Source organism: Sapajus apella, unplaced genomic scaffold (assembly GCF_009761245.1).
Source record: "Sapajus apella isolate SASKATOON/1434 unplaced genomic scaffold, GSC_monkey_1.0 scaffold334, whole genome shotgun sequence".
NCBI lineage: Eukaryota > Metazoa > Chordata > Mammalia > Primates > Cebidae > Sapajus > Sapajus apella.
This window is the reverse complement of record NW_022437274.1, coordinates 66,188-75,202: the sequence shown is the minus strand read 5'-3', so window position 1 is coordinate 75,202 and position 9,015 is coordinate 66,188. Positions and strand designations below refer to the sequence as shown.

The following is a 9,015-nucleotide window of genomic DNA, read 5'->3' as shown; positions in this document are numbered from 1 at the left end:
CCAGGCTGGAGTGCAGTGGTGCAATCTTGGCTCACTGCAAATTCCACCTCCTGGATTCAAGCAATTCTCCTGCCTCAGCCTCCCAAGTAGCTAGGATTACAGGTGCCCGCCACCACGACCAGCTGACTTTTGTATTTTTATTAGAGATGAGGTTTCACCATGTTGGCCAGGCTGGTCTAAAACTCCTGACCTCAAGTGATCCAACTGCCTCAGCCTCCCAAAGTACTGGGATTACAGGTGTGAGCCATAGTGCCCGGATAAAAGTTTATTTTCTTAGTAGTTATACAGCTATTCAAATCATCTATTTCATACTGGGTGAGTTACATACAGTAGATTGAGTGTCTTGAGGAACTGATCAATTTCTCCTAAATTGTTAAATGTATATGTAGAGTTGTTTGTAGTTGCTGTTTCCCTCGTGCTTGTGCTTTCTGCAGGGCCTGTAGTAATATCCCATTTCATCTCTGATCTTGATCATCAATGTCTTTCCTCTCTTTTTCTTTGTCAGTCTTGCTAGAAGTTCATCCATTTCACTGATCTTTTCAAAGAACCAGATATTTGTTTCCTTGATTTTCTCTCTGGTTTCTGTTTTCAACTTCTTTGATTTCTGCCCTTATCTTATAAAATTTCCTTCCTTCTATTGCTTTGGATTTACTTGGCTCTTCTTTTTTTACTTTGTCGAAATGAGAACTTAAATGACTGATTTGATACTTTTCCTCTTTTTAATGTATGCATTTAGTGCTATAAAATTTCCTCTCAGCATGGACCTAGCTGTGTCCCACAAATTTTGGTATGTTGATTCAGTTCAATGAATTTTTTATTTCCCCTCAAGATTTACTCTTGGACCTATAAATTATTTAGGAGTGCAATGTTTTCTTTCCAAGCCTTTGAGGATTTTCCTGTTAATGTTATGTATGTGGTTTCTAGCTTGATTCCATTGTGGTCAGAGAACATACTCTGTATGATTTCAATTATTTGATTTGATTTGATTTTTTGAGACAGAGTCTCCTTTTGTCACCCAAGCTGGAGTACAGTGGCACAATCTCAGCTAACTGCAGCCTTTGCCTCCTGGGTTCAAGTGATTCTCAGTCTTCTCAGTCGCTGGGATTACAGGCATGTGCCACCATACCCAGTTAATTTTTTGTATTTTTAGTAAAGATGGGGTTTCCCTATATTGGCCAGGCTGGTCTTGAACTTTTGGGCTCAAGTGATCCACACACATCAGCCTCCCAAAATGCTGGGATTACAGGCATGGGCCACCATGCAAAGCCTGGTTTCAATTATTTTTAAAGTATTCCGGTTCATTTTCAGGTCCAGGATGTGGTCTATCTTGATATGTCTTCTGTAGGTGATTTAAAAGATAGATACTGCTATTGTAGAGTGCAGTGTTTTATAAGTACTAAATAGAATCCTATTTGATAGCAGTGTTTTGTTTTTCTATACCTGTGCTGGCTTTCTGTCTAGATTTTCTTTCAGTTTTGGAAAGAGAAATGTTGAAGTCTCCAAGTACAGTTATGGATTTGTCTGTTTCTCCTTTGAGTTCTATCATTTTTGCTTTACATATTTTACAGTACTATTATTTGGTGCATACACAGTGAGGACTACTTTGCTTTCCTAGTAGTAGGAAACGTTTTATCTCCCATCCCTCATAAATTTGTTTTGCTCTGAAATATACGTTATCTAACCCTACTCAGGGACTCCTGCTTCATTTAAGCTGATGTTTGCATTCAACATCTTTTCTCATCCTTCTGCTTTGCTAGGCTGCCCCCTTCTCAGTTCTTTGGCTCAAAAGAGCAGGGCTTCCTCGGTGCATTATCTTCTCCCATCAGTATTTCTGGGTCACCAACTTCTCCAAAAGCTACTTTGGGATCTGTGAGACCAAAACTGAGGAACTCACTGCTATATTGCACCTCAAATCCAAAAGTCCCCAACAACAGCTGAAGTAAGTGTCATCCAAGGCCCTACTTAAGAAGCAGATCACAAGGTGCATGACTGTGGACAAAACAACGATGAACACCTATAGGACACGCAGCAGTCAAATGCACAAGAGATGTCCCCAGCAACCAGAGGGCAGAGCAAGAGCACCCAGGGATTCCAACAACTTGGCTTCCCCAATGCCATGAGGTTGCCACAGAAGCAACTGCTCCTCCCTATAGAGAAGCAGAAGAGGAAGAGAGAAGATACTGGAAAGAGTATAACCTTTAGAAGGAGAGATTGAACACTTCCTACATGAACTAATTCAGATATTGGATCAAACTAAGGTTTTTCACCCACTTTCATGCTGAAGTAATTGGGTCTCACTAACTGCAAGTGGGAGTACAGAAGAAAGCCAGATGTGATGTAGGCAACTTAAAGACATGACATTTTTTTGGTGTATCCTCAGTCAAAATTAGACTTTCTAGGGATTTTTAAATCTAGGTGGTATAGTCTAGGATTATACTTACCTAGGTGAAGGTGAATGCAGGAAGCCAGGAGGTGATGTCTCTTCTGTCTTCTGTGATCTCTACGAGACATTAGTTTGGGGATTTTAATTCCACTTGGTTTTCTCATGGGTAGTTTCCATTCTTGTCTTTTCCTTTTCTTCTCCTTTTCATTCTGAGCTCTCAGATTCTTCACAGATGTTCCTAATTCTCTACAACTTTAGGAGTATAAAGATGACATTTTGCATCATGGGATCTCTTATACTATTAAATGTCTCTATTTCCAAGCAAAGTGGACTCAAAATTTCCCAGTGTTTTAGCTGTTTCAAGGAGTGGGGACACGTGTTATTATGACTGCATTTTCATTCAACAAGTCTTTAAGGACCTATGTGTCAGGCACTAGACTGAATCCTTCCCAGGTGGTCTCATCTGAATATAACAGCCCTGTGACGACTGTATTCATCACCCACATTTCAGATAAAGAAACTGAGAGGTGAATGGACACATTCCAGGCCACTCAGTCAGTGTGTGGCAAAGTCGGACACCTCACAAGTCCAGACCACTTTCTCCCCTCCAAATAATCTTCTTTGGACAATTTAGAGAAGGCTGTGCCTTCTGTTCCCATTTCAGAACTCTCAAGAGTACAGACTTGACAAGAGAAGTACCTCCTCGGGATGGGAGCCAGTAGCTATTCTCAGTGCTGTCCTGTTAGCCAGGTTGACCTGATAAGACTATCCCTTCGTCCCTACCTTCCTGCGCTGGGTCAAGAGTGAAGGACACTGCCTTTCAGATGCTCTTTTGAGATCCTCAGTAAACCTGCTTAAGCCAGTTATTTTTGGTGGGTTCCTCATGTGATACTTATTTCATCTATTTTCTTTGCAAAACCCCCCATGTTTTTCTATGCAAAAACTACTTTATACTAAAACATGCTCATAATAAGAAATGACATTGATATTTGACAGCCTGATTGCTGATTTTGCTTTAATAACAACATGTCTGTTTTTTTTTCCCTTTCTTATGTATCTAAACCTCTAAATTTAGGAATAGTGTTGTGCTTCTGAGCTCACAGTGGGGCATGAAAATACCCTGTTTGGATTTGAGAATGTTCATCACTTGACTGGGAAGGGGGTAGGCAGCTGTGAACCAGAATTAAGCCATTGAGATTCAAAAAATTGTTCTGATGTTTATTTGAGATAAATTCTTAGAAACAAGCAGGCAAAGTGGCTCATGTCTGTAATCCCAGCACTTTGGGAGGCCGAGGCAAGAGAATCACCTGAAGTGAGGAGTTTGAGGTCAACCTGGCCAACATGGTGAAACCCTGCCTCTACTAAAATACAAAAAATTATCTGGGCATGGTGGCGGGAACCTGTAATCCCAGCTACTTGGGAGGCTGAGGCAGAAGAATCACTTGAGCCTGGGAGGCGGAGGTTGCAGAGAGCTGGGACTGCGCCATTACACTCCAGCCTGTGCATCAGGAAAGAAACTCCATCTCAAAAAAAAAAATTTTTTTTAGAAACATTGTTCCTCAGGAAGAGCACTTGGGTGGGGGTGGGGAGCTCATGCATGTGATATCTAAAATGGGAGATTAGAAAGAGACTCCAGAGATAATGCAACCAGCTGACAAAGTGATTAGGTTGAACCCCTTGAAGTTCGCATGTTGACCTTAAGACAAGGCAATTGTATAGAGTTTGACTGAATGGCATGAAAAGGGAAATAGGTGGGAAGGGAGTAGAGGGAGAAAGAAGGCAGTGGAGGCCAGGAAGACAGGGACTGCAGAGTTGTAAGGCCACTCCCATCAGACAGCTCTTGGGCCAGGCAGGGAATGAGTTACTCATAATAATGGTAAGGGCAGTTCAGAAATTATTTAGGGACTTATTCCAGGAAATACCAGAGGAACAAAGAAGCAAACTAGTTCCAGGAGATTCATTTATTCCTGAAATTGAAGGGTGGATCTGAAGCCTAGTAGGAAAAGGTCCCTATGTATCTAAAGATCTTTGTGGCTTCAAGGATGGAAGTGTGGCAAAGAAAGAACACTATCCCCAAGAGGACTGTGCAGACAATGACGATAAACCGTGCCTTTGAGACCAAATACAAGCACACACATGCACATACACACACACGTGTGTATGATAACATGCAACCTAGGCCATGTATTTTGCTCATTACATCACCTATCTCAGGATTTCCTCACTCCAGTAAAAGGTCGCAGCATGCATGTGCTGGGTGTCAAAAGACAGGATCATCCAGACAAAAGGGCAAGTGAAAGGCAGCAGGGCATCAATCAAGGGCTGGGGGCTTTGGGGGGGATCTCCTCACCCCTTCTCCTCACAACCCTGTAGCCACAATGGGTGTAGGGAATGTCATGCCCGAGAAAAGGCCATCGAAAGTCCTACATCCTGGTATCCAGCTGCCCATCCGGCTCAAAGTTAGATGATTGACAGATATTGATCATAACTGCCAGTTGGATCCTGATTCACCACCCCTGAGAATTAAACTAGAGAGTACTTCACACTGTGAGCACAAAGAGTACAGACAGGCGGTCTTAGACTCGCTCAAAATATCTTCCCTAGGGTCCCTCATTAGGTAGCAGGCTGTCCTTTCCAAGAATGTGTTTATCAGAAAGGCAATGGAAACTTTGCTTTCTCTAGAACTCTGTTAACATGCAACTTGAGATAGCCACACATGCCTCTGTTTGGAGAACAGAGGCTAACTATTTATAATAATAATGGCTGGGGTCATCGCCTTCCCTCTGGGGCCTGCCCTGCCCGAAAGGTTAGGACACATTCATTTGCCTCTACATGTCAGGGTGAGTTCTTTGCTGCACAATCTGCAGAATGTTAGACTGTTAGACTGAAAAGTCTAACTACAAATCCTTCCTTGCAAGTGTGGGTTTGGTTGCTCAGACGAGGAAGACAGTCTAATGAGTCCTTGAGAGGCAATTGTTCTATCTCTACCCTCCCAGGGACTCAGCCATGCAAATTCCTGATGCTTGCAAGGTCTTTCTACCCCTAGAGAGAGCAGGAGAAATCTTGGCTGATTTCTACTGCAAGATGCTAGCAGAACCCAAGAGAAATATAAAGATGCTTCTGTACTGAAGTTTTAAAACTTCAAAATAATGCTTCCATCATGTATCTAGATTTTTTTTTTTTAGTACAAGAAATAGGATCTTACAATTATTGGAGCAAAGGGGATAAGAATATTGCTCTCTCCATTTCTGTCAGATCGCCTGACATTTGACTTAAACATTCTCTCCTCAGTTCAGTGTGCAATTAACTAACAAGCTTGAATTCATGAAATAGTACCAGAGAAAGCAATATAGCCTGGTAAATCAAAAACACAAAGCAGGCTGGGGGCAAAGGTTCATGCCTGTAATCCCAACACTTTGAGAGATTGAGCCAGGTGGATCGCCTGAGGTCAGGAGTTCGAGACCAGCCTGACCAATATGGTGAAACCCCAACTTTACTAAAAATGCAAATATTAGCCAGGCATGGTGGCATACACCTGTAGTTCTAGCTACTTGGGAGGCTGAGACAGGAGAATTGTTTGATCCCGGAGGTGGAGGTTGCAGTGAGCCAAGCTCACGCCATTGTGACAGAGCAAGACTTCCTCTCAAAACAAACAAATGAAAACCACAAAGCAACACAAAACTGTGTAGGTTTGTCCTCTTTCCATGTTCCAAAAAGGACAACCACAAAAGTGCTTAAAATGGGTTTTCATTTTTAGACCTTACTTCTTTGAATAGAACAGGCAATCCTTGAGAAGTTTCTTATCTCTGCACATCTGCCTGGCGTGTAGCCCTGGTGGGACCATGGTCTGCAGGGACCTTCATACACAGCTCATCACCTCTGAAGAACCGTCAGCAAAGCAACGGACTGAGAACTCCCAGGACCTGGCTGCCAGTGACAGGCCCAGAAGGTGTGGATTTGTGGAAGCAACACACTAGATAACAGGCAATAAAAAGCTGCTGCTTGTCTTAGGAGAGAGTTCAGCATAATTACAGCTAAAACCGTGTCTTAAAATAGGGAGATTATGACATCTCTTTAGATTCTATAACAAACTGATATTGGCTGATTGGGACCAGAAATCCAAAAGTAAGAAGTCTGAAAACACACTTTTCTGAGTAAGGAATTGATACGGGAGGGGGCAGGGAAGTGCTGGGTAGAGAAAGACGCGTCCCTGGTGAGGGCTCCACCCAGGCCTGTGCCCACGGACCTGGGTGAGGACAGGCACTCTTGCCTTCACGCCCAAATGTTGCAATTCCCAAGACCACCCTGGCCCGCCACACCCCCATGCCGTGCCTATTAAAATCCCGAGATCCCAGCGGGCACACGCACAAGCGACTGGACATTCAGAGGAGCTGATCAGCGGAAAGAAGACGCAAGCAGCTGCGTGTCAAGAGAAACACTTTGGCGGAGGAACACGCAAGTGGCTGGACTTGGAGAGGGCGTTAGGGGCACAGATAGGCACCCAGCATGCCTGCAGGCCGTCAACTGGCAGAACATTGTAGAGTTTGGCCCAGGCAGTCGGAGGAGAGCCCAGGTCGCTCAGCGGCACGACTCCAGGAGAAAACCATCTCCCTCTGGCTCCCCCATCTGCTGAGAGCTGCTTCCACTCCAAAAAACCTTGCAGTCATTCTCCAAGTCCAGGTGTGATCCGATTCTTCTGATACACCAGGGCAAGCACCCGGGATACAGAAAGCACTCTTTCCTTGCAACAAGGAAGAGGGTCTAATTGAGCTGGTTAACACAAGCTGTCTAGAGATGGATAAACCAGAAGACTACTTTGTAACACACTCCCACTGGGGCTTCAGCTGTAAACATCCAGCCCTAGACACTGCCTTGGGGTGGGAGCTCCACAGCCTGCCGGTCTGTATGCTCCCCTAGAGGTCTGAGCAGCGGGGCACTGAAGAAGCGAGAGCGACAAGAGAACCTTTCCTATTTCAGAATCATCCTTCAAACCGGAACTCTATTTGTAGGTCTTCTTTCTGAAGCCACTAGTATAGAAGTCCATTTTCTCATTCTTGGCAGTAGCTTTAGAATCCACTTTGGAGGCTAAGCAGTTCAAGAACATGGGTTTTGGAGTCAGGCAAAACTAAGCTTGAATTCCAATTCTGTCTCTTAGTACTCCTTACGTAGAATTCAGCATTTTGTTTCACCTCCCTGAGTCTCTGTTTCATCACCTGCAAAACAAGAAAACTGTATCATAAAACTCTAAAGACTAAACAAGATCATCTACATAACGAGCGTATCTCTGAGGTCAGGAGTTCGAGACCAGCCTGACCAATATGGTGAAACCCCATCTTTACTAAAAATACAAAAATTAGCCAGGCATGGTGGCATACACCTGTAGTTCACATACACCTACACTCACAGTAGGTTCATGTAGTGAGTGCTTCGTGGTGCCAATTATCACCAGTCCCACGTGGGGATAATCCTTGGATCCAGGAAAGCCACTTCTCTCTCCTCATTTCCAGAGCTCATTTCTAAGCCCCCCCTCACTCAGTCTCATCCTCTTCTCTTCCGTTTCCTGCTCTGTGCTCTAATGTCATGCTTTCTTGCAAGGTTATCTCTGGCAACAGAGATTGTGTTACACAATGTTCAACCAGGAATGTTTATTTTAAAGAACAATTTAGAATGTAGTCCTAGATATTTGTACTTCAAGCTTCAGAAAATCAAAGTTTTGATCCTTAAATTACTTTTCAAATGTAGCATTGAACATTTAAAACTCAATTAAAAAAATAAATCAAAGATGGACCTTGATTTTTTTTTCCAAAGCCAATTTTATAAACATATAAAATGAGTAGAAGCTGCTGCTTGTGCTGTGAGAAATAAAGGGGACTTACCTGAGGTTTCTGTAGCCATAGGGCTTATGAGTATTTAGCCAAAGATAAAAGATTTCAGCAAAATCTCTAATATGAAAGGCAGCAACACACACACATACACACAGACACACACACACAAACACACACAACAAGTTTATAAGAAACAAAATATAGAAGTAGAAGGACATTAAAAAATAAAGTTAATACACTGGAAGGTAAAGGAAGACATTGTATTCATGGAACAGGCAGAAGAGTCCATAAAAAGAAACATTGAAAGACCAAAGTGGAGCTTTAAAAAAATAAAATTGTGATAGCAGAAATAAAATTCAATTAGAAGAACTGAAAATTAAAAATTGAAGAAATGTCCTAAAGGACAGAATGAAAATACAAAAAAGAAAGTAGAAAAGAAAAAATGAGAAAATTGGTGGATCCATTGAAGATATTAGAAGTTCCAAAAAGGGCAAATAGAGAAAATGGAGGTGGGAAAGTAATCCAAGATAAAACACACGAAAATTTTCCAGAAATGAAGGCAACATGTTTCAAGACTGAAAGATGTGATTCAAACTAAGTGATTCAAACTAAGACTCATCATGGTAAACTCAGTTCTCTCTAACCCCAGAACCCCAGGGACAAAGAGAACTACATTTCTCCAGAAAGAAAGAAGTAAAATTAACCAGGCAAAATTCAACAGATGCAAATAAAAATGGCATTGAATTTCTCGACAATGAACTGAAACTTAGAAGACAATGGAGAAATACCTTCAAAATGCTGAAGGAA

At 42.5% G+C, this 9,015-nt stretch overlaps 1 long non-coding RNA gene across 1 annotated transcript; it reads right to left on the bottom strand.

Annotated features, from left to right (window-relative positions):
* Positions 1–1,753: 1,753 nt before the first annotated feature.
* LOC116545690 lies at positions 1,754–2,615 on the bottom strand. The gene is made up of 2 exons (XR_004266410.1): positions 2,442–2,615; positions 1,754–1,867 (listed from the first exon to the last, which is right to left on the bottom strand). It is a non-coding gene; the product is annotated as an uncharacterized LOC116545690 (long non-coding RNA).
* Between the last annotated feature and the right edge of the window lie 6,400 nt (positions 2,616–9,015).